We start from the raw sequence: 26,243 nt of genomic DNA, 5'->3' as shown, positions 1-26,243 counted from the left end.
GCCTGTCCCTTCTGAGGAGCCTGTAACCATCTATTGCAACACACCAGTCACAGGACTCATCCCACCAGGATTCGCTTATGCCAATGATGTTGTAGCTCTGGGACTGGGCCAAGACTTTTAACTCATCTAGTTTATTCCTCATACTGCGTGCGTTTGTGTAGAAGCACTTCAAATGTGCCTCATTCTACATAGCACCTTGTGGAGCAGACCAAAGGATCTCAGTAGCACACAGTCCCTCTGATTCTAGCATGCCATCCCTTAGCTTATCACTGGTGGGCCTGGTTTTATCCCTTTCACCCTTTGACTTTAGTTTAAAGCCCTATCTGTCAGCCCCGCTAACTCCTGGGCAAAAATCCTTTTCCCCCTCTGAGAGAGGTGCATCCCATCTGGTGCCAACAGGCCTGGTGTTGTGTAGACCTTCCCTTGATCAAAAAAACACAAAGTTCTGCCAGTTTCACCAGTCTCAGAGCCATGTATTGATGAGCCAACTGCCTCTCAACACTGATCCCTCCTATCAGAAGGACAGAGGGAAACATGACCTGTGCCGCTGATCCTTTAACCAGATGCTCCCAAGCCCTAAAGTCCCTTTTGATTGCTCTCCGACTTTTCCTTGCTACTTCATCATTACCAGCCTGAAAAACCAGTAGCAGGTAGTAGTCAGAGGGCTGTACCAGGTGAGTGACTTTCCTGGCAATGTCTCTTACCCAAGCCCCAGGGAGGCAGCAGACTTCCTTGTGGGTTGGGTCTGGTTGGCAAATTGGGCCCTCTGTCCCTTTCAGAAGGGAGTCCCCCATGACGATAACACTTCTTTCTTTCTTGATAGAAGATGTAGTGATGGGAGGGTGGGGGGGAGGGGGGGGGTTGCCTTGCCTTAGGCACTCCTTCCAACTGGGATGGGCTTTCATCTATATCGTTTTTACTGTCATGTTCTAGAGCCTCATACCTGTTACGTAAGGGTAGAGGGGAAGGTGAGGTCGGCAGAGAGAGGGCTCGCCTACCACCCTGAGCAGAAACTTGCTTCCATTCCGCACCTTGATCTTGGCCCCCTCCTACTGCCTGTCAGGATGGGGGAACTTTTGTCTTTTGTGTAGTGGCTGCCTGGTGGGATAAGGGAACCTTTGTTACTTGTGTTGTGGCAGGCTCATGAGTCTGTCTCAGGGTGGGTAGAGTATGCTTCCACCAGTCAATTTCCCTCTCTGACTCCCTGATGTTCCTCAGCCTACTCACCTCCTCATGAAGCTTCCCCACCAGGCTGAGCAATTCTTCAAGCTGGGCACACCTCCCACAGGCACACCCACTGCTGCTGTCAGACACCGACAGAAGACTCGGGCACACCCTGCAGCCCAAGACCTGGACGACTGTGTGTTTCTCCGAGACCTCTGTCTGGGTAGCCACATCGGTGACTGTGGCTGGAGAGGCCGCAAGAGATGTGGAGGCCATGGCTTTCTGCCAGGTGGATACCATGGCTGGGCTCTTCACGAGCAGGTTACAACCACTTTTGGAAAAGACCGTTGGAAAACAGCAGTGAGGCACCCTGCCCTCCCTGCTCACCCTGCGGTGTGCACTGCCGCGCCCCGCCCTGACTGCCACGCCATGCCCTGTTTGCCCGTCCTGTCCACAGCTCTCCTGGTCCCTTGCAGTCCCTAGGGGCTGTCTTTTTACGGCCAAGGAGGGGGCGCTGCTGGCTCCACCCATGCCTTGTTAGCCTCCCTTGTGAGGGCTGCCAGGCCCTGGCGGGTCCTGGTGGCTTCCTCGGCTGCCTTGAGTGGCCTCAATGCTGGAAAAAAAACCCTGCCCACCTCAATCCCCTGCTCCGTTGCAGAACGTGTCTGCCCCGGAGCCGATCAAATAATGTTTGTGTTTCTGATTCATTGCATGCATGAATCGGAAATGAATGAGAAATTTTGATTTTAAGGATATTGAATGCATAAAGAAACACACTGCTGGCTAAGACAAATAATATAACTAGTTATCTCAACCCCACAGTCTGATCCATAACAGCCTGACCCACAGCCTTTGCCAACCAGTGCAAAGATTTAATTTAACTAGGGAAATTGCCATTTTCACCCAGTCAATTTCACACATACACATTTAAACACATAGAACGACACGTGGAAAAAAAAATCTGTAAAAATATCAAGACATAAGGGAGAAGATATTCCAGCTGTTCATGAACTAGCTGATGTTGCTATGTACATCCTTAAAATTTTTTGGAGGAGGTAAACAGATAATCAGAAATTGCCATTAGATTAATCTTAAGTAGAAAAATGTATGCATGTAAGAATGTCTTAGATATTATGACAAAAAGTTAGATGCATATCTATATTCATCCAGTCAACTATTTAATACACCTTTACATGCTGAGTCTACAGGAAGAAATGTAACTTATCTTCTTTATTTACTAATGGTAATAGCTGCTGGGACTTTTGAAGACATCACTTCCAAACTAGGTGCTAGTGAAATGAGTGGTGGGTTGCAGTAAAAGCATGTTTCCTTTCATCCCATACTGATAACATGGTGACTTTCTTTTCAAATGTGTGATCATTTTTTCCCTTGTTAATTACTGCATGGAATAAAAGCAAATACCATTTCTGGGCCTACCTCTGACTGGAAAGAAGTGTAATTGGGTAACAGAAAATTATGCATCTTAGACATATATTTGTGATGAACTAGATAAGAATAGACTTTAGTGATGCACTTACTATGTTAATTGCTGAGAACCAGGAGAATATTGTAATTATTCACTTGTTACATCACAAATACTGCCAATAAATAAATAAATAAATAAATAAATAAATAAATAAATAAATTCCAAACTTTACAATAACCCTAACTCAGTGTTATAAACCTCAGTATGGACAAGAAATTGCTGAAATCAATTGAAGAATTTTGAACAACATATCTACACTTATTAATGGATCAACCAAGCTATATGTCAGTGTGATTAGACTGCTGTTCAGTCACAGAAGTTCATCAGATAATAGGGATTGGAGGGGCTTTTTAGTAATTCACAATACTGTCATTTGACTTTTACATCGCATTCTAATGCATCCCTCATTAATTCACAATTAATAGTCTTTTGCGGATTTAAAAATTTAGTGACACAAAATAATAATAACAGTAGTGATACAAAAAAAAATAGGCATTTGGATTTAGTTATAAAAAGCTGTTGTTGAACAATCACAGATATGGTCTTTCCTTATTTTTTCCCTGTATGTAAAATGATAAAAACTATTGTACCCAGGAGGACCCAAAGCTAACAGGACATGTCCAGTTAAGACAGTTTGACTTCTTCCATTGATATTTATACTGTATTTTTAAGTGCTATTACACACAAGCATGGAGAAATTTTAATGGGTAGGCGATTCTCATGATTTTATCTGCTTCTTGAAATAAGTTGGTAAAGATTGCAAATAAATGAATCATCAATTACGCCAATGGAGTGACAAAAAAAGATCGTTTCAACACATTGAAAAAAAATACAAGGTATAAACTGTTTAAACTCTTTAAGTTACTAATTATGCCAAAATTCCATGTGTGTTTTATTCAGGTCAAAATTTGACTATTCATGACATGAATTTAAGCTTCTTATGACTGAATTGACACTAGCTATTCAAATGCATGAAGCTAGAATTTAAGAGAAGTCATAAAAAATACATAGTCATGAAAAAATATATAACAACATGAAACGTTATTGCAAGGCAGTGTGACAGGGTACTAAGTCTTTTTTGTTCAGAAGGAGTCCAATGCTTGAAATATGACCATAGGCATTGATCACAACGTACATTTAATTTATTTGTTAGTCTTTGTCTAATTATGATTACAAAGTCTAAGAAAATATTATTCCTCAAGTATATATATTCAGGGAAATGTACAAAAATATAATCAGTACAGTCTAGCATGGCTGCTGACTTATTTTCCAGCTCTTACTTCTGTTATGACCTTGTAAAAGAAATGTTGTGCCCTATGGGTCTCTCTATTTCTTTTTGCCACCTCTGTTTTAGGAAATTCAGATGTCTTATTCCAAAAGAAAAGGTCATGATCTGAAAGAGGATGTTCAGCTCTGAGTTTCTTTATTGAAAAAATCTCCTGTAGAGTAAAATTTCTTATGCCTTCAGTAAAATTTAGAATTATGGATATAAAAAAAATAAATAAAAATGAAAGAGGTTCATACAAAAATCATTATTTTATGCATTTCTTAGGTTTGTAGAATTAACCTTTATAATTCAAATAAAACCTCACACATATCAAAGATCATCACCTACTACCACTTCAAGACACAGAAAATAAACATTCCTGAATGGGTCTGACTTCTCTCCAGTAAGTAAGGTCAAATGACTAAAAGGGAAAATTCCTGAGGGAATCTTTTTTTTATTTTTTTTTGTTCTACCTATGAATCAGGGCGCTTTCTGTCTTCTCCATTAAGCCTACATGTGTGTCCTTTTCAAGGATGCAAGAATCTAAAACCCATGTTGGACTAATTGAGAAAGGGACTGAGACCAATTGTTAGGCAATTTGATCTCTTGAGACTATTTAATGATTAGAATTTGATATCTTCCTAGTGGCATTCCAGTCCAGGAAGAAGAAACATTACAAGTATTATAATTACCAAAAACAGGGTGAGAAAAGCAATTTAATCTGGCTGAACACATAGCTCTCTCTACCCTAATACATTATACAGCAGAAAAACAGTTGATGCTCTATTACACACATTCATAAAACTGAAATATACGGGAGACACAGGCATGATATTTTCATTGTATTACCTAGTTCAGTTACCAGGTGGTAATACTGTCTTCATTTATATGATAATGTCATAATTATGTGCTCATCTTAGAAATGGGAGAGTTGAGTGACTACCCTCATTAACCTGAAGAAGTTTAAACCCACACCTCCCAACTTTAGTGTTACAAGCATTAGATTTCAAATAAGGCTGGGATGGTTGTGAAGACTATGTGCAGCCTTTTTAATCCTAAATTCAAAGACTTTTACCCTCGGAATTTCACCTTTGAACTATGAGAAAGCTATGACTTTGCAGCCTCATAAAGCTGAAACTCCACGAGATAGATATTCTCTCTTTCAAGCAAGCCTTAATACCATTTGTGGTAGAGTCATTTCATGAAGCACTCTGAAAATGAAATTGGGACTCAGGATTATTTTTACAGTGCTATCACATCATCACTTTTTCTCACTTACTCTTCCCCTTAAATTTTGTATTTGCTAGAAAGTAGACAAATTCACAAACAGATGGGAAGAATGTCTTCCAACTTCTGTTCCTGTGCTGCTTTCTTTCTAACTTAGTCGTCTTTCTTCTGGCAAATGCTGGGTTGAGCCTCTTATCTTTAAGAGGAGAGACAGCTTGCCTCAGCAGTTCAAGTCTCCACAGAGTGTTATACAGGATGGGGTCACCAGAATCACTAGATCTAGGAGACAAGAGCAAGACAACCGTTCCTATGCTGTCTGCTGCCTTCCACTCTCTCCATCAAACAATGAGCTTAAGAATCCACGCAAAAGAAAGTCTATGACATATAATCTGCTTAATGTCCTGCTTATGCTGAATTCACAATGAAGTGTGATCTTCTCATTAGTTGACTTAAGAACTTGAATTCTATTTTGTAATTTGGACCCCTAAAAATTAAGCATGATATTAACATAGGGAAGTCCGGTTAAGGATATAGATCTTTGTTCTCAGACAACTGCAGTAGCACTGGAATTTAGGTGTAAGCAGCAAACTAAACGGGGCTAGAACATGGGCTACAGCACTGTCCTACCAAAGCATTCATTCAGTGTGGTTGTTAGCAAACTTCCAGGCACAGCGTTACTTTTCAGCCAATGCCCAGGCATGATCAGAGAATGTTGAAATTGACATTTCTCCTCCTTGCTCACCTTGCCACTCCCATTACTGGAAAGGTTCCATCTTTGCCTACCACAATGAGAATATACCTCCTCTAAACTAAGCTCATCGGTGAAGCTCATGTTCTTCTCGCTCAGATGTGAAAAATTTAGATATTCTGTCATAAACAGAAGCATACACTTCAGGCAGCAACTCCTCTTACTGTAACATAAGTATTTGACATTAAAAACATGTTGAACCCAGCCACCATAAAAACATTCTGATGGTTATGTGTAAGGAGTACAAGTACAGCTGAAATACAGAACTATGATTTCTTCTCTTACCTCTTACCAATATATAGTTATCCCCATGACCATGACATACAGTATTAAGAAAAGTTGTAATTTTCCTGTTATTTTCATACATGAATCAAATTATCATGAATAAAATCAGAAAGAGCATATTCTGCTTTCAGTTTCTAATTTTTAGAATTGTTCTTTGACTAGTTCTACTGGTGGTAAATTAAAAATGATGTGGCATCCATTGGTAAGAGATTCAGTACACAGAATTTAGACTAACCTTCAGCTATTTTCTCTCATAACCTTCCATTCTTTTTATCCTTCAGTACTAACTCTCCCTCCCAAAATCCTCCTGTGTGTTATTTCAGAAAAGCAACAACAACAACAAAACTACTGCATGGTATCCTCCCTGAAGCAAAGACACATCTCAGTGAACAAGGTAATCAGTTCATTTTCACCATCTACACCTAACATAAAACTGATAGGTTTGAGGAAAAATAGAATTATGTTAGAAATTTATAGTTATTATGCTTATATTTCTCAGATAGAAAATATAACTCTTTTATGAATTGTTTCCAACGATCTTTTTGATACAGTAAGTACTATTTATGAATGACTTTCTAACACGACATATGAAACATCATTATCATTATACTATTTAGCACACTCTATTTCCACAGGAAAGCAAAACTATGAGTACTGTCAAAGTTGCAAACAGATGGAGAAGTGAATCATATGATTTTTCACAGATTTCTTTGACCACAAAACACATATACGTAGCAATATTCACGGTAGCTGTACTGTGGATTCATAGATAGTATAAAGTTCTGATCACAGCTGAGAAAAGAGAACAGAAGGTGAGCAGATACACTAGTACATTTCATAATTAAGAAACAATTCAACAACGAGGAAAAATATTTTTTTAACAATATGATATTATGACAAAACATTATACTACACTGTCTCGTCCATCTCTACTCTGTGCTGGTGCAGCCTCACCTCAAGGACTGTGCAGTTTTGGGTGCCACAATCTAAGAAGGATATAAAAGTATTAGAGAGCATCCAAAGGAAGGCAACAAAGATGGTGAAGGGTCTAGAGGGAAAGACGTATGAAGAGCGGCTGAGGTCATTTGATTTAAGTCAGACTGAGAATCTGACCTATGGATTCATCACAAGGGGAGTGGATCAAGGCACTGATCTCTGCTCTCTGGGGACAGTGACAGGACTTGAAGGAACAATATAAAGATGTGACAAGAGAAGTTCAGGTAGGATGTCAAGAAAAGGTTCTTCACTTAGCTGAAGAACAAAGGGTGACTAGGCACTGCAACAGGCTCCCCAGGGAACTGGTCATGGTACTGAGCCTGTTGGAGTTCAAGAAGCATTTGCACAACACTCTCAGACATATGGTTTGATTTTTGAGTGGTTCTATGTGGAGCCAGAATTTAGACTAAATGGTCCTAGTGGGTCCCTTACAACACAGAATATTCATTGCTTCTATGATCTTTCCTAGACTGGTCTGTCATGATTCAAAATGTGTCCTCTTATCAAAATATCTTCCATCTTTTTCCTCTTTTGCACATGGCCTTCTCAGTCCCATGTCTAATTCTCAAACCTTTCTCACAGAGTGCACTCCATTAGTTTGTTCTTTTCGCTAAGTCACAATTCTTTCCTACAGATCTTTTCTTCTCCCTTGTCATTTTTTCCTACCTTCTCTTATTCTCTTTACATATGTAGAATATATAAAGAAAGATATATATGTAGAATTTATTTTTATATTGTAAAGGTAATTGATTTCATTTATTTTATAAAGTGTTTTTTTTTTTTTTTTTTTATCATTCCCACATGGGATGATATTGAAGAAACAATAGATGAGAATACAATTTGCAGCTGCCAAGTTGACTAGGAAGAACTGATATATTTTTCCTGCCCATGGTCAACTGATTTAGGTTAGGATTGAAAAAAATGTACCTTGTCACATGGCAGGAGTTACAGCTTCCTGTGTGCTACTATTATATCATCTTAAGAAATCCCACTAATAAAACATAATACCAACCAAAAATATCTGCCACAAACTAATGCAGTCAATTAATTGAACAGATGGAGGTCAGGGCAGACAATTAAATCTGTTTGACAGAGGAGAAGATTATTCTACCTCATACTGGAGATATGTCAGTAATTCCTGTCTGATCTGACTTACACTTTTATTCTTCAAAATAATTCCTTCTATAATGCCTTCTTTGGCATGAGAGGGAGAGATCTATCATCTAAAGAACTTGCTTAATGCTCTATATAATTATTTATTTTTAAAGTGGTGGGAACGCGTACATATGTGTTTTCATCAGTAATTTTACTGATTGCTAGAAAACGAAAAATCAAATATAATTTTTGCTTTTGTTTGCTGCTACTCTCCTTGAAGTCTGATTCTCAAACGGATGATATAACTATCACTTTGGCAAGTTGTTAACCACCTTTTTTTAAAAAAAAATAAGAAAAAAATATTATTGTCTCTCATATGCACTGGAGTATACAGTATTCTTCATTCATTATTTCTCTGGCACTGATTTCCTGGTATATTTAAATCTTATAACTATTTCAATGTATTTGTAACAATTATTTTTCCTAAACTCTGTCACCAAGATTCTTTTCTCTCTGTACATCAGGTCTACATTGGTAATATTAAACATTTTAAGTGTTGTTGTCATATTCTGACAATGTTGATTAAATATTTCATATTTCCAAAATAAAAGGTTAGTACCACCACAAACTCTGAGTTATTTCTATATTTTCTTTATATATGTGCAGCTAAGAATTTAAATAAATTTTCACACACAAAAAAAGCTCCTTATCAGATGAACCCTAGTTTGTTTTTAACTAGAAATCACTTGAAAAAAAATGATAATAATAATAATAATAATGAATAATAACAAATAATAATAATAATAATAATAATAATAATAATAATAATAATAATAAACAATGTTTTCTTTCAGTCCAGAACATAATCATAACAAACACAAAACATCTGATCTGAGTCCCCCTGTTCTTGTGGGGCCACCTAGATCAGGATACACAGCAGGTATTCAGTACCGCCACAGGTATTCAAAACCTGCCTCCTCCATGTGTCAGTGCTCAGATTTCCTGATGGTCAAACAGAAAAAGAAAAAAAAAGATATTGATATGTGACACTGTTACTCAAATAAACTACTCCTTAGTCTAAAAGCAAATATATTGAGAAGACTGGGATATACAAAGTCAATAGTATTTTTCACTCACAACTGGCATATCAGAAGCACCGAGAAAAAATATTTACAAGTACATTTTTGGTAAAATAGCCTTCCAATCAATTTGTTAAATATGTATGTTACCATCTTAGAAGACTTGAGCATCATCCACTTCTTTCAATGTCACTGAAATAAGCCAATCAACTGTCATTCAAATGAAAAATAAAAGACTTATAAATCCCCAAGGATAGCTTGCATTTTCTAGGAAAAAAAAGAAAAAAAAGAAAAAAAGGAGTATTTGAAACAAATATTTTAAAAACTGAATGTTAGCTAAATTAAAGTTTGTTTATGGTCAGTTTATGCTATGATGTGATATTAATTAGCAAGCATTGCAGAGTAGACAAATTTCTTTAGAAGTATTGTCATATGTATAGATTTTCAAATTTTAATAATTATCTTAGTAGTGCTTAATTACTCTGCCAAAATCTTGAATTTACGTGGTTTTTTTTTTTGTTTGTTTGTTTTTGTTTGTTTGTTTGTTTGTTTTTTTCTCCTGTCAGTGATATATATATGATTCTCTAAAATCAGGAAAACCAAAGTACTTGGATCAAATAACATGAATTTCATATCTACAGATAACTTTATTTCCCCAAAGAAATTCGGGGAAGTATCCCAGTGTAAAAGGAAGAAAGCCAATGTCACACCAGTCTTAAAAAAGGGCAAGAAGGAGGACCCAGGTAACTACAGGCCAGTCAGACTGATCTCCATCCCTGGAAAGGATCATCCTTGGAACAGCTCATCCTGGAGGTCATCTCAAGGTGATCAGGCATAGAATAACATGGATTCAACAAGGGGAAGTCATTTTTGACCAATCTGCTATCCTTCTATGATGAGATGACTGGCTGGGTAGATGAGGGGAGAGTGGTGGATGTGGTCTACCTTGACTTCAGCAAGGCTTTTGACACTGTCTCCCATAACATCCTCATAAGCAAGCTCAGGAAGTGCAGTCTAGATGAGTGGACAGCGAGGTAGATTGGTAATTGGCTGAATAGCAGAGCTCAGAGGGTTGTGCTTAATGGTGCGGAATCTAGTTGGAGGCCTGTAGCTAGCAGTGTCCCACAGGGGTCAGAACTGTTTCCAGTGTTGTTCAACGTATTCATCAACGACCTCAGTGGTGGAACGGAGTGCACCCTCAGCAAGTTTGCTGACAACACAAAGATGGGAGGAGTGGCTGATACCCCAGAGGGCTGTGCTTCCATTCAGAGGGACCTCGACAGGCTGGAGGGTTGGGCCAAGAAGAACCTCATGAAGTTCAACAAGGGCAAGTGCAGGGTCCTACACCTAAGGAGGAATAACCCAAAACACCAGTACAGGCTGCGGGGTGACCTGCTGGAGAGCAGCTCTGCAGAGAGGGACCTGGGAGTCCTCGTGGACAGCAGGCTGACCATGAGTCAGCAATGTGCCCTTGTGGCCAAGAAGGCCAACAGTATCCTGGGGTGCATTAGAAAGAGTGCTGCCAGCAGGTCAAGGGAGCTGATCCTCCCCCTCTACTCAGCCCTGGTGAGGCCACACCTGGAGTACTGTGTCCAGTTCTGGGCTCCCCAGTACAAGAGGGACATAGAGCTACTGAAGAGAGTCCAGAGGAGGGCTATGAAGATGATTAGAGGACTGAAGCACCTGTCATACAAGGACAGGCTGAGAGAACCGGGCCTGTCTAGCCTGGAAAAGAGAAGACTGAGGGGAGACCTCATCAATATGTATAAATGTCTGAGGGAAGGGTGTCAAGAGGATGGTATTTTCAGTTGTGCCCAGCGAAAGGAAGAGAGGCAACAGGCACAAATTGTAGCACAGGAAGTTCCGGCTGAATATGAGAAGGCACTTATTTACTGTGAGGGTGATGGAGCACTGGCGCAGGTTGCCCAGAGAGGTTGTGGAGTCTCCTTCTCTGGAGATATTCAAAACCCGTCTGGATGCCATCCAGCACAATGTGCTCTAGGTGATCCTGCTTGGCAGGGGGGTCAGACTAGAGGATCTCTAGAGGTCCCTTCCAAACTTGGCCATTCTCTAATTCTGTGATTCTGTGATGGGAAGTCCATTACTTGAGTTAGGACAGCATTCTGATCAGCTTCAGAAAAGCAAACCTTGACATGCAGATAATTGTATATATTACATTATATTATATATAGTATTTGAATTAATTATCTATAAATACAGTGCAAGTGTTTTTCTATGCAGGGAAAATTAACTTTACTTGGAAATAAGCTTTGGTAATAGATCTTTGCTTTTATAACACTAATTATGAAGTAGATGTGCTTCATTTGCCTATTAATGTGTTATATTGTTATATCTGCAAGTACTTTCCATCTTTTTGTTTGTTTATTTGTTTTGTTTTGCATTTACATTTCAGGTCATTCTATGTGTATGTGTATAAGTTTCTGGAGGGAAGAATGACAAACTGAAAAAGAGTTAATAAGTTAACTCGTTAGAGCCTTAAACAAAGAGCCTTATACAAAGATTTATGTATTTTAGAGCCTTATACAAAGATTTATGTATTATATATATATGTATGTATATAAATATAAATAGAAAAAGCTATAATGAAAGAAGGGAATTCATGTTTCCTTTACATCTGTCTTTACTAGTCAGACCACTTATCCTTGGGGTACTCAATCTCCTGATCTGGAATTCTGGGACAAGGAGCAGAAGAAACCACCCACAGTTCAGGTGGAAACAGTCAGAGACCTGCTGCTCCACCTGGACTGTCACAAGTCCATGGGGCCGGATGGGATCTACCCAAGGGTACTGAGGGAGTTGGCGGATGTGATTGCTGGGCTGCTTTCCATCATCTGTCAGCAGTCATGGTCATCTGAATAGGTCCCAGATGACTGGAGACTTGCTAATGTGATGCCCATCTATAAGAAGGATTGTAAGGAGGACCCAGGGAACTGCAGGCCTGTCAGCCTGAACACAGTGCCAGGAAAGGTGATGGAACAAGTCATCTTGAATGCAATCACATAGCATATGTGGGACAGCGGGAGGATCAGGCCCAGCCAGCATGGGTTCATGAAAGACAAGTACTGCATGACCAAGCGCATCTCCTTAAATGACCGGGTGACCCATCTGGTGGATGAGGGAAAGCCTGTTGACATGGTCTACCTAGAATTCAGCAAGGCCTTTGACACAGTCTCCCACAGTATTCTCCTAGAGAAGCTGGCAGTCCATGGCTTGGACAGATCCACTCTTTGCTGGGTTAAAAACTGACCGGATTTCCGGGCTCAGAAAGTAGTGGTGAATGGAGTGAAATCCAGCTAGTGACTGGTCATGAGGGGTGTTCCCCAAGGATTAGTGTTGGGCCCACCCTCTTTAGTATCTTTACTGATGATTTAGACGAGGGAATTAAGCTCACCCTCAGTAAGTTTGCAGACAACACCGAGCTGGGGGGAAGTGTCGATCTGCTGGAGGGTAGGAAGGCCCTGCAGAGGGACCTGGACAGGATGGATCGATGGCCAATGGGATGAGGTTCAACACGGCTAAGAGCTGGATCCTGCACTTTGGTCACCACAACCCCATGCAATGCTACAGGCTTGGGGCAGAGTGGCTGGAAAGCTGTGCAGAGGAAAAGGATCCGAAGGTGTTGATTGATGCTTGTCTGAACATGAGCCAGCAGTGTGCCCAGGTGGCCAAGAAGGTCAACAGTATCCTGGCTTGTATCAGGAATGGTGTAGCCAGCAGGGCCAGGGAGGAGATCATCGCCCTGTACTCTGCTCTGGTGAGGCCGCACCTCGAGTGCTGTGTTCAGTTTTGGGCCCCTCACTACAGGAAGGATATCAGGGCCCTGAAGCGTGTCCAGAGAAGGGCTGCAAAGGCTCTGGTGAAGGGTCTGGAACACAAGTTTTACGAGAAGTGGCTGGGGGAACTGGGATTGTTTATTCTGGAGAAGAGGAGGCTCAGGGGAGACCTTATTGCTCTCTACAACTACCTGAAAGGAAGTTGTGGTGAACTGGCTGTCAACCTCATCTCGCAGATAACTAGGTATAGGACTAGATGGAATGGCTTCAAGTTGCACCAGGGAAGGTTTAGGTTATATTTCTTCTCAGAAAGAGTAGTCATGTCTTGGAATGGGTTGCCCAGGGAAGTGGTGGAGTCACTTGGAGTCAAATTTCAAGTAAAGTTTGGACATGGTGCTTCGGGACATGGTTTAGTGGGTGACATTGGTAGTAGGGGATTGTTGGATCAAATGATCTTGGAGGTCTTTTCCAACCTTAATGATTCTATGAATTCAGAATAAGGAAACACTTCAGTAACATTTCTAATTAAGACAGTTATGCTCTTTGCAAGGACACTACATGCAAAAGATGAATTTTAAAGGCTGCCTATATACAGTCTAAATATATGGCCTTAAGACTAACACCTTATTATGATTACATTATTTTTAAGTAACAGTAGACTGCAGCTCAGAGTAATATTTACATTTCTAATTATTAATGGAAAATTTTCAAGTACTTGCTTTTCATCTTTTTGAACCAAAGTCATGATATAGCTTTACCCATGAGCAATCATGATGATATGACATAACATAGGAAATATCATTTACATATCTTTAAAGCTAAGTACAAATCTCAAATCATAGAAACAATAAAAGCTTTTATATTCTATTAGCTCCAGTGACTACAGGCTACACTAAAATTAAATGTGCAATTTAGTTTCAATTAAAAGAGTTTTGTTTCCATCCAGGACAGCTGAAACTCAATTTGAACAGATATTTGGTTGCAGATTATTAATTTCTTACAATGACAAAAGTTGCAGATTTTTTAAGGTAATAACTGAGCAACAAATTTTATCAATTATTTGCTAAAATCATGTTAAAACAAAGATTTTATATGGTTTTGATAACATTCTGTGAATAGTTGTGTAAGCTTTAAATCTATATTCATGCTGTGAGCACAGATAGGTAGATTTCCATCATTATCATTGAAGATGCAACCAGGTGAAAAAAAAAATAGTGATAGTTCATATCTGATCAGGAGAGGAAGACACTAAAATACGTGAAAACAGATGGAATCTAAATTTGATGTGACCTAGGTAGTTTCACCTACACACAATAATTCTGAACTTTATTTCAAATAGTGGATAACAATATTGCACATCATGTTGTGTTTTCTTTCTCTCTCACTCTTTTTGTGTGTGTGTGTGTGTGTGTGTGTGTGTCCTTGGGAAAGAATAAGGAATGCAAAGCAGCATATATGAAAGAAAATGTCATTTTTTAAAATGTCATTTTTTAGTAATGAACCTTTTAGATAGACACTATATACTTATAATAACAGATTAAAACTTATTACTTATAATAAAAGATTAAATAGAAAAAATGATGCATATAGTTATTTTGGGCACAATGTCAATAGAAAAAAAAAGCTGAACAATAGCACTAGGTGTCTGGGTCTAAACTGTCATTTAAACTGTCAAATCTAAATGCATATTATATTCACATGTGCAAACAAACAAATTTACCTTCAGAATCAAATAATAATTTTCAATTCTAAGACATTTCTACAAATAGTTTGACTTCCTGCTGGCAAAAAAAAAAAAAAAAAAAAAAAGAGTTTTATTTTATTTTCATTTGAGAGAGAAAGAAATATACCATCATCTACCCTAGTCACTCAACACCTGTATCAATATGTTTTCAGGGCAGTGATTAGCATAATTGTGGTGGATTTCTTGTATTCGGAACAGAACAGAAATAATTCGGTAATTTTTCACTATTAAAGAACTATGCTACATTGTTTCCTCAAGCAATACAATACTAGGCTTTTTAAAGGCACTTAATCAAATGAAGTATCCAGTCAGTTTCTCAGAAACAAAACGCAGACTATTTCCTCTCCTTCAGCCTTCTCTGAAACAACAACATTCCCAAATTCACTCCTATGTGCAATCTTGTCCGTGCCTCTAAGACTAAGAAGACTGCTTCAATCCTCTGCTTCCCATAAGATACACTTCCAGGGGGGTGAAGTTAAATAAAAACAAACAAACAACATCAACAAAAAATGGGTATCTAGCACAAGATTTATATTCAGAAGAGGAGCCACATAGTCTTCATGTTACTTACTAATTAACCTCAGAAGCCCATAAACTCATGGAGCCCCTCTCTTTTACATTGTAAGGCTCTGTGAGGCCCAGAGCCACAAAAATCCCAGGTAATATTCTAGGAACCTGAAAAGCTCACAGGAATCACAGTTTTCCCTAGACACACAAAGATAACTTTCTGTACATACCCAGATGTTCACCATCTTGTTTGATTGGCTTGCTGCGTACCTCACACATATATCTGTTTTCAGATCAAAAACTAGGGACAAATTTAAGTTCTAGATAGTGGATATTTTATTTATTTTTTATTTTATTTTATTTTATTTTATTTTATTTTATTTTATTTTATTTTATTTTATTTTATTTATTTTATTTTATCTAAATGAAGTAGTCTACCTGTGAGTTAGGTGTCTAGTAACTCAATAAGGATCTAGTTTATTTAGTTAATGTACCCTAGGGACTTATCCAGAACATGAACATGGTAATGTAGGTGCGTATGTTTGAGGATGCAACCCTTCTACCTAGGGCTAGCTGATACAACATAATACTTATGGGAGATCTGGTCCTTCTGGAGTGGTGCTGGCAGTCTAACAAACAAATACAGGATTCCTAAAATTGCACCAGAAGACAGATTTTAAGCAACCAAAACTGTCTCAAAGAACCAACAAGCTTAATTCTCCTGATACGCTGTTTGATAAACAGATGAGTCTTATTCAAACAGGTTTCATCTTTAAACAATTTCTTGAAAAAATCACCAAAACAAAAGTTTGAAATTCTAACATTATTGTTTTTCTACCTACTTCCTCCCCAAATTGCAGTACTTCTGCTGAGTTTCTTATAGTGCTACATGTGCATTAAAAATAAATAAAAATAATAATTAAAAAAAAACAGATATGTACATACAACACCATTTAATTTGAGACTTTTCCATGTTTTATAAATGTGTCTCTTGATTTCATAACCGACATTTTGGGTAGACCTGTGTGGAGCCAGGAGTTGGACTTGATGATCCTTGTGGGTCCCTTTCAACTCAGGATATTCTATGATTCTTTGATTTTAATCTGAATTATAAGGCTCTATGTGATTTCATTGCCTCCTACTCTAGAAACTAGAGCTGATACTCCAAGACCTAAAGGGGTATTTAGCAAAGGATATTGGAGATGGTTTTCCTTCACCATACCACTGAGTTACCCAAACAAAATGAGCAAAACTTATCACAGTTGTGATATTGCTTAATCATATCACTTAATAATGAAGATGCAGTGTGTTTTGAACCTTGACAGCATGAAGAACAATCTTGTGCATGTAATTTATTTGCCCTAGGACCTTATATTCAAAGGTCTTTTACTATTCTTCTTTATTAAAAATAATAATAATTTAAAAAGAGGTTTCTGTTGCTCAGTACAGTACATTTCCTATTTCAACTTTCCAAATAATAGTAAAATCTGCACTCCAGTTCTTTGCATTTAACATGAAAACGTAAATAATAATAATAATCTAATCATTCATATGAGCTGCCTATGCAAAACATTGTGTAATTAATTTCTATTTCTCCTTCATTTGCTTGCTGATGATGTTATGATTCAGTGAACTCCAGTTAGCCATCCGGTCTGCATAACATTGAAATTACATTATTCTGAGTTCTTCATTATCATTGGACACTGCTTTAAGTAAAGTAATGTTCAGATTAATTGCCTAAAAAATCAATTGTATTTATGGAATTGTTACTTATATAAGAGCAGTTTATAGTTCTTAAAGATTTAAGGAAATCATGGGAATTTTATTTGTCATCAGAACTCACCACTGAAATTATACTTTTAACACCTTTAGGTAAAGGTGTTAAATATATCCAACTGCATTGCCACCTGAAAAAAAAAAATAAAATAAAATAACCCCCTGGAAAGTTTTGGTGATTGCTATTTCATATTTGCATAAATCTTGCTCACTTGGATTATTCAGAAATCCACGTTTTAGTGGATATCACTAGAGTGTGCATACATTTAAGTGATATAGATCAGTCACACTGAAACACATAACTAAATGTTGCAATAATAATAATAATAAAAAGATATATCAGTTCCAATTCACACACCACAATATCAGTGATGTCATGAACCTACTGAGATTGCTGCATAGAATCTGTAAGGTTAGATTTACTGATAATATTTCAGAGCAAACCATCTGATGAAAGTACTGCTTAACAAGAGTTTGGAGTACTCAGCTGAGCATGTTGATAATTGTGGTCGTAAAACCTGACAACAGGAAGCAAAGCAAAGATTTTGATCAACAGCATTGAATCCTGAGAGCTGAAAAAGAGACTGAAGTAAGCTGACAGCTCTAAGGATGATAGTTCTATTGCGCCCTGGTTTTCCTCAGAGAATTAAAAACTGATCCATTTCCTAAAACTCCTAAGTCTAGAATTAGAGCAATTTATAGCTCCCTTTCAATGTGAAGGCTTTATTATTCCTTCACATTTGTTATCATAAATGATGCAAGGCAGAAGGCTTGACCAGAATCTGAGAACATGATCAAGAATCAGACAGTATGTGGCTACATTAAAGAAACTGCACAGCGTTCCATGGCCTACCACAGGGCTCCATCTGCACAGTCAGCTGTCAGGTCAGGATTTTAGAATGAAATCACGCCATTTAAACAGACATCTACCTGTGAAGTAAGATCAAAATCTGAGGACTGTTTGCTTTCTTTCATGTTTATGTCCGTATTATGCATGGCAAGTGCTTGCTGCATACTCTAAACATAAATTGCACTTTTCTTTCCATGAGAAATGTCATTCTGATTGTTGGTTCATGATGAAGAATTTTATCTGGTTTATGATGAAGAAAAATGTAGAAATGATCAAATCATGGGGACTCCTTTCTGTATTGCTCTTAAATGCAAGTACAATATAGCAAAAGTCACTACCATTATTTTTGAAACAACATTGAAAATGATTCACATCACTCTCACAGTTCTTCTGTTCATTGAAATGGATCCCTATCATCTGCTGCAAATACTGATCTTCAGAGTTAGTTTGGGTCATCATTTTTCTGAAAGCCTTCAGATCCACTTCAGTTTGTCTCTTGACAAACTTCTCATAAGAATATAGCCTTCTTCTAGACAAAATAGAAAATTCTTTAACATATAGTAGCATATTTTGGTTGTGTTTTTGGGGAGTAACTTAATGTTGGCAATTGAACATATATGCTTGTGACATACACTTCAGGATATCAGCAAGCAGAGAAATTGAAATAAATCTGAAGCAGATTTACAGTTTTACTTTCTACAATTCTGGTTTCTTTTGTGTATAGTCCAATTATTGTTTCACAAACAAGGAAATTTTCAAAAGACACAATTGGCTTCTGATGTCCACAAACCTAAGTTGGAGTTAAAAAATAGACATCAGTAGGCTCTATCTCACTTTTCTGTTTTAATGTTGCTTGCTTCCCTTTCTTTTCATTCTCCATGAATCCTCCGCATTTTTACAAAAACAAAAACAAAAAAAAATTCTGAGAAAACAGTGAAAACTACAATCACACTACCCCTCTGTTTCCCTTCCCAGCTTCTGTGATTTATCTCAGTATATTCTGACAGATCTTGAAATGAGAGTTTCTCTCCCTTCTTGGAACTTGTCTGTGGCTAATTTTGTACAAGAAAACATAAAACTGCTATAAACTTTTAGTTACAAAGAAACTAAGTCATTATTTTGACTTTTACTTCAGCTTTGCTTTCTTTATATCAGGTTTGTATTATTTATATCATTTGCTTTCCCTTTTCCTAAAAGTTATAAATATATATATGTATATACATATTTATATATATTATGAGTTCTCTGAGGAGTATAGGTAACTGAATCCTATGTTCCATACTCATGCATATGTACTGTTCATTATTGTAACAACTAAGAGTTCAGCTACAATCATGATCAGCATGGATGCTAAACTATTAAACAGGCTCCTATTCATAAGATGTTTTATTTTATTACATTTAAATTACAACAAATTGGAATAAACACGGCTCAGTGATGCAAAAATCACATGAGTTTTCAAAGCTGTTATATTATTCATCTGATTTTTACACTTCACATAATGGTACCCTCATATCTCATAACTACTCTGTCATACTTTGAATTATTACTTATTCACCACTCTATTATCACATCAGATACCTTATTATTTCTTCTCCTTGAATGTAGGACTGAATGATAATCCTAAATTGAAGCTGCATCTTGGGCAATGATTACAGAAAAAAAAAAAAATCACATCTGCTTCAAAGTTCATAGAACATATAATGTGAGAAGGAAGTGCTATGTCATCGGAGAAACTTTTCTGGTCATTTGTTTATGTCCATCCTTCCTTATAAACCAATGCATCAGGCATGGTATGAAAGAAAGGCAATAGATTAATCTGATCTCTTTTACGAGTAAGATATAGTCTATGCGTAGATTTATAATCTAAATCCGTGCCATATTTATCATATAGATATCATAGGAATGTTTAAATATGTGTATATGTATAATTATGCATATATAGACATGTACATTTGTGTCTATGCGTACACTATATATTGAATTATGCTATGTCATATGTTGCTAATAAACTGAGAGAAAATATCAGTCTTTATGGTAACAATATAAAACAGAATATAAAATGAAACAGCAACCAAAGTCCTTTATTTAAATGTCCCCTTTTAAAGAACTCCAAGAACTCCAAGAGTTCCAAGAACTTTGGAACCCAAACATTTTTTGAAAACTGAACATCATCAGCTCTATCTGGTATAGAATGGCCTGGAAAACCGAAACCTTACTGGTTAACAGTGTCACAATATCCAGGTTTAATCCAACATCTTTTAACCACATAGAGGTACCATTCCATATTTCAAGAACTGAAAAATAATATAAAATTCATGCTTATCATGAATAAACACTAATATTTAGAATGGATTCTATTCCAGGTCTTATTCCATGAACACATGGCAGCACATAAGCATTTTAGCTGGAAGTATACATCACAAATATATATTTCAAACAAATTTAAGAACACTAGCAAAAGAGACTTGATGTTCATCTCTGTGATTTATTTTTCAGATAACTTAATTGTTTTGACTATATTTTTAGTACTTACCACTGTGCTGTGTTTTTGAGAAGCCTTCAGAATCCCCTCATAGGAAGCAGCATATTGTCATTTCAGTTATAGCACAAGTTTCTCCTGTGAGGAAGAAATATATAATGTTCTTCAGTAAAGGAAGAAAATAAAATGTATGCTTATGAGTTGTTGACTGTGAAACAATACACATACGAAATCACCTGTAATTCTAATTTTCAAGATTAAAAAAATAATAAAAACAAAAATAAAAAATATAATATTGATACCCATAGGATAACTAAATTGATAATAGTGCATTAACGTTTGTCCTAACAGTTATTAGTAACATTTTTTCTTTTCTGATCAATCTTTGCTAAGGAAGTAAATTGCCTTTAAACTTTTAAACCACAAAAATATTCATTTTAGGGAAAGAAAAAAAAAAAAAGACTAGAGAAAGTACGTTAAGATAAAAGAAGTGAAAAAAAAATACATGATCCTTATAAAAATATTTCTTTAAATGTACATTGTATACATTCAAATATAGAATGTGAAATCATTTGACTATTATTTATTTCTTGATTATTTAGCATAGACTTTTACAGAAATTATTATGTCAAAGTGGCAATAGTGTACTTCCTCAGCTGACCCTCAGTCAAATTTAAATATTTTAGTCTCAGAGAAGCCTGGTTCACTTCAAGGACTTCAATTACTTTCCCTGGATTTAACTATCCTCTCACTACATTTTTAGTGGGTTTGTTTTATTTTTATTTTCACAAAAGGAATTATGACCAGAATAACAATATGAATGTACCAGAATTTTCTTTGTGAACAGTGTGCAATTCAATACTCTAGCTTATACTCCAAATTACTTTTCAATGGATATCTTATTTACCAATACGCTATCCTTTTACGTAGACTATTTCAAATGACTAAATACTAATACTTACCAATAGTCTCTTTTGTCAGGACTATATTGAGACACTGCAATTTAAACCTCAAAAGGTAACATGTCAAGAAAGTTATTTCAGGTAATTTGCCTCAGTTCCAAGACTGCATTAGATGAAATACTTTTCTTCCCACAAAAACCAGTACAGTTGAATTTATGACATAGATATATATTCTGCAAGGGAAATGCATGCACTGCTTGTATTTATTTATTTTTTTTCCATTTCTCTTAATGCACCAAGGAACTTCATATCTTCTATTCATATTTTAACGATGTTGATTAATACAGACAAGCACTTTATGTGAAAAGTACAATTTTAAAACAAATTGCACAAGAAAGGGTGAGGCCATCAAGTAGTCCTACTAACTTGTTAACAAAGCAGTGAGCTGACAAATGTGTTCCACAAATTTACATAGCTTTCAGAGTCCAACTGCCTGTCAATAAGACATGCATGACTTCCGGATAACTGATAGACTATCTCAAAGTATATATACCTATACTCACACACATACAAACACAGACTTTCCAAGTATGCATATGTATAGTGACTAGAAGAAATTATCAGTTCTTATCAATAAAGATCCTAAGGATCACAGCACTGAGATTCCATCTAATATATCAGAATATTTTCTTATGTCATTTAAAGAAAAAAAAAAAAGAAAGAAAAAAGATTTTGGACTTAACTTTTGACCTATTTTGACCTTTTAACCTACACTATTATTTTATAGTGTAAACGAAATCAGGATTTAATACTTACTTGCTAATAGTGGATTCTGCAGTCTTAATCACAATGAATAACACAATTTTTTTGATTTACTAAAGCCAAATCAATCCCTATAAATGCAATTCATTGTAAGAATTGAAAATACAGTCCTTAGTCCCATATAATGAAGGTGATTATCTCTAAAAACTGGAAATATATACCTGTGGATGGATATCTGAATATACATATCTCAGTCTGAAAGGGACAAATTTAGGAATAGGGAATCAAAGCACATTCCTTATGAATAAACAAAGCATGAAACATGCCAGCTAAACTGTGAAAGTGTCCATCTAGACACTTATCACACAGAAAACCTGGCAACAGTGTAAATTTTCACACACACAGCCATTGAGGAATCAGATGTTGAAGTTTAGGGCAATCTTTATTCCAAGCTACAGTAATGTTTTAAATATCTCCATATAACAATTTCACTTTTATTGAAGATTTCACTGCTCACGTAGATTCTGACAGACATTGTAATTCTCCAAGAGTAGTAAGTGAATAAACCTAGGACATAAGAAATAAGGAAGGATTTAAGGAATGGCTGGACAGTGAAAATCCACGAAAGCTAACACAGTTTCCTTTCTCAGTTATTTTAAACTTGTATTTCTTTATTTTGTCAGTCTTTATAGTTTAATTTCTGCTGCAGTTGAATGATACTCAACTCAGCTTTGCTGGTAAACACAGGGGCTGCATTTACTGTCTCTCCATAGCATCAAAATAGTCTTTAGCTTAGAAGAATAAAAACTAAGAAAGTGCTGTTTGTGAATTAGGTTTTCCAGATTTATCTCCTATACTGTTCTTATCCTTCTCACCTTCAATTTATCTTACAGATCTTCTAATTCTCCTTGCCAGATTGATTTTAACTGTAGATGACTAGATTATAGTTTAGACTTTATATATTCTACTAAACCACTCTGTTCTCACTGCTCTTGTCTATTTACACCTCTTGTTTAGACTCTATCTCTATAATAAGCAATTCCTCTCTATAAAAACAACTGCAAATACTGCACTTCCTTTCTATCAGTATGCTCGTAGGGCAAGTATGGGCATGCATGTTAGAGGAATAATAGTCAAGTTCTAAGACAAAACATAGAAGTATTTAATATATATTTTCCTTTTAGAAGTGACATTTTTCCTGTATTTTTGTGACAACTGGTTTCCTTGGAATTATAAAAGTCTAATATAATTGTTAAGGGAATTTGGCAGTCTTTCTAAGCTTATTTTTCTAAAGTCAAAAATTGTCTTTGTCAACAGTACAATGACTCATAGGTAACTTAAGTCCGATGGTACTATAGTCAGCCTTAATGTTACTCAGTTTAAGCTTACTTATTTGACTCATTTCCTAGAACTATCTGGAGTCTGATTTTAAGAGTGATGGAGCAAACATAACTCAAAAGCAACTAAGACTGGTGTTCTGACAGTATATTTATATAGTTATCTTAGTCAATACCTGAGATCTTTGTCTTATATATATATTTTTTTTTTCCCAAACATGATGACCCACTCTCTCCAGCTATTCTAAAAATCTCTGACTCTTCTTTGTAATATCCAGTTACAAGATAAATTCTTTCTTCTTTAATTCTCAGTTTTATTCATCACAATGATTGGAGTATTGTAAGCAAATTCAGTTTGAGCAGTCAAGTTCATAAAGTGTGTGTGACAAAACGTAGCATTTTAAATGCAGTCAGCATCTTTAAACACGTCTTTAAATGTGTCAGTTACAGTATTTACACACTTTTGTCTATTTATTCAGCTTCATATCAAATTCATTCTTATGACAATTTTATTAATAAACTCTCCCCATGGTTCAAACATTGCATAACAATTGTAACTATTTTTTTTTTTGTATACTGTAAATAGAAAGTTATAGAGGACACAATAGGAAAATGCGTCTGGGCAGTTCTGTGATGCTCTTTCAACATCACTAGCCCAGAAGTCGGAATATCTGATAAAGAGATGATGCTCTTTCAATGGTTTATTGTCTGGAAAGTTTGAGGGCAGCCATGTTCAGAAGAGGAAAGATGCAAAAATGATCTAAGATGCTAAAAAGATGCTAAATGATGCTGCAGCAGGAAGTGGACACAGACCAGTTGGAAGAGTATCAAAAGCATGGAAGTGAAATCTACTTTTTCGCTAATTTAGGTATGTGAATGCTAAATAACTGAATCAGACCTCAGGCACCGTTTGTAATTAGTGTGGAAAATAGGTATCCTGGATGGTAGTCAAAGAGTATGGGCTTTCATTAAGAAAACAAACCACCCACTCTTCATGTATATCAACTGAGCTAATGTTGATTTACAGTTATCTAAGAAATGAGTGTTGGTATCTTACTTTTCTTTACTTAAAACAAATGCAAGTATCAAGTGCTGTATCTAAGTGTAAATGTAAGTGTAAAGGTTGTGAAACGTGACTTCTCTTTTGCTAAAGGTGCCTGATCTCTTTGGCCAGAGAGCAGAAATTCAGCAACAAGACAAACCTCCTGGGGGGACACATTTTTCAACTTGAATTAAAAGTAGCACATCAGAAGAAGACAGGAAGCCTGTAATTTACACAGTTCCCCTAAATTATTATTCTCTCTGTTGTATTCATTGTCTTCAAGCACATCAGAAAGATACATTTGAAGTTCTTGTGTTGCTTTTTCTCCCTCTAATATGGCAGGTTCCTCATGATCCTCTGCTTTATCTCTTTCTGCTTTAAATAGTTAATCTTACAAACATACGTGTGCCTCTGGTCTTGATTCCTGCCTGACACATTCAGATGTGGTAGCACACTCAGAAAAAGCAGAAAAAAGAGACTGACACTCCTCTGAAGTCAGAGGTGAAGGATGGCATCCTCAGACACAAGCCACTAGAATATCCTACAGAACAGGTGGGTGGCTTCAGAGATAGGCTACAAGAAAAAGAAAGAGTGGGAATATATGAATCTGTGCAAGGTCTGCAAGATCAGGAAAAACCCTGACCAGAGATGAAAAGAGAAAGCAGACAGAACAGAGTAACATAAATGACAGATTTCTCTTCAGAGAAAACAGGCTGCTACCAAACACATAACTGTAGTGGCAGAGGAACAATACTACAGAAAGTGGAAGGCTGAGGCTATCTCCACAAGAAGTAGTCCAGTGAGGAGAAATGAAATTCTTTGTAAGGCACAATGTCAGTTAGAAACAAGTAATGTGAATTTGCAGAGGTCTCTATTTTTATAAAATAGAGCTAATATTTCTTGAAAATTCTTGCCTTCGGAAATGTTTAGATAATAATCTTTGCTAATAAGACAGACAAAATGCAGATTCATTTCTCATATGGGTTGCATCTGAATTGCCATGAACTACTTGTATCAAAACAAAGCTATTATGTGTGATAAAACAGATTAAAAACTCCTGATCAGAAGAATGAATAACAGTAAATATTTGAATAACATATAACTTCGTTAGGAAAATTTGATATTTTTTGCAACACCAACAAATAAAAATCTCAAGGATCAAAGGATGACAATGACAGTGCAATATGGGTGCAAACAAACCTTATCAGTTAATACCACAGGTGAAAATACTGAGAAGACCCAGAGGAAAAAAGAAAAGAAAAAAAGAAGAAAAGAAAAGAAAAGAAAAAAGAAAAAAGAAGAAAAGAAGGAAAGGAAAGGAAAGGAAAGGAAAGGAAAGGAAAGGAAAGGAAAGGAAAGGAAAGGAAAGGAAAGGAAAGGAAAGGAAAGGAAAGGAAAGGAAAGGAAAGGAAAGGAAAGGAAAGGAAAGGAAAGGAAAGGAAAGGAAAGGAAAGGAAAGGAAAGGAAAGAAAGGAAAGGAAAGGAAAGGAAAGGAAAGGAAAGGAAAGGAAAGGAAAGGAAAGGAAAGGAAAGGAAAGGAAAGGAAAGGAAAGGAAAAAATCTGTGAGAGAAACACAAAACAAAGCAAAACAAAATAAAAAGCAAGCTGGATACAACGATGGTAGATGCAGTTTGTATTACAGAAAAAAAAAAAGAAAAAAAAAACTTCTGAAAAATTTGTAGACTGCTACTACAAGTCA

The 26,243-nt window shown here is 36.5% G+C and overlaps 1 protein-coding gene across 16 annotated transcripts in view; it reads right to left on the bottom strand.

Annotated features, from left to right (window-relative positions):
- The window catches only part of NLGN4X (neuroligin 4 X-linked), a 203,171-nt gene that overhangs the window by 145,461 nt on the left and 31,467 nt on the right, over window positions 1-26,243 (bottom strand). For 5 of the 16 annotated variants that reach the window (XM_083819353.1, XM_083819344.1, XM_083819349.1 and 2 more), the window contains one exon: window positions 20,555-20,638. The gene's annotated coding sequence lies outside the window, so the exon portion shown is untranslated. Of the gene's footprint in view, window positions 1-1,227; window positions 9,271-9,497; window positions 9,615-17,235; window positions 17,300-18,021; window positions 18,099-20,554; window positions 20,639-26,243 lie in introns of all 16 variants that reach the window. The other 11 variants (XM_083819347.1, XM_083819345.1, XM_083819352.1 and 8 more) reach the window with 7 other exon arrangements.

Source organism: Anser anser, assembly GCF_964211835.1.
Source record: "Anser anser genome assembly, chromosome: 1".
Lineage (NCBI taxonomy): Eukaryota > Metazoa > Chordata > Aves > Anseriformes > Anatidae > Anser > Anser anser.
Note: the sequence above shows the minus strand (reverse complement) of the source record. Positions and strands in the feature narration are given on the sequence as shown.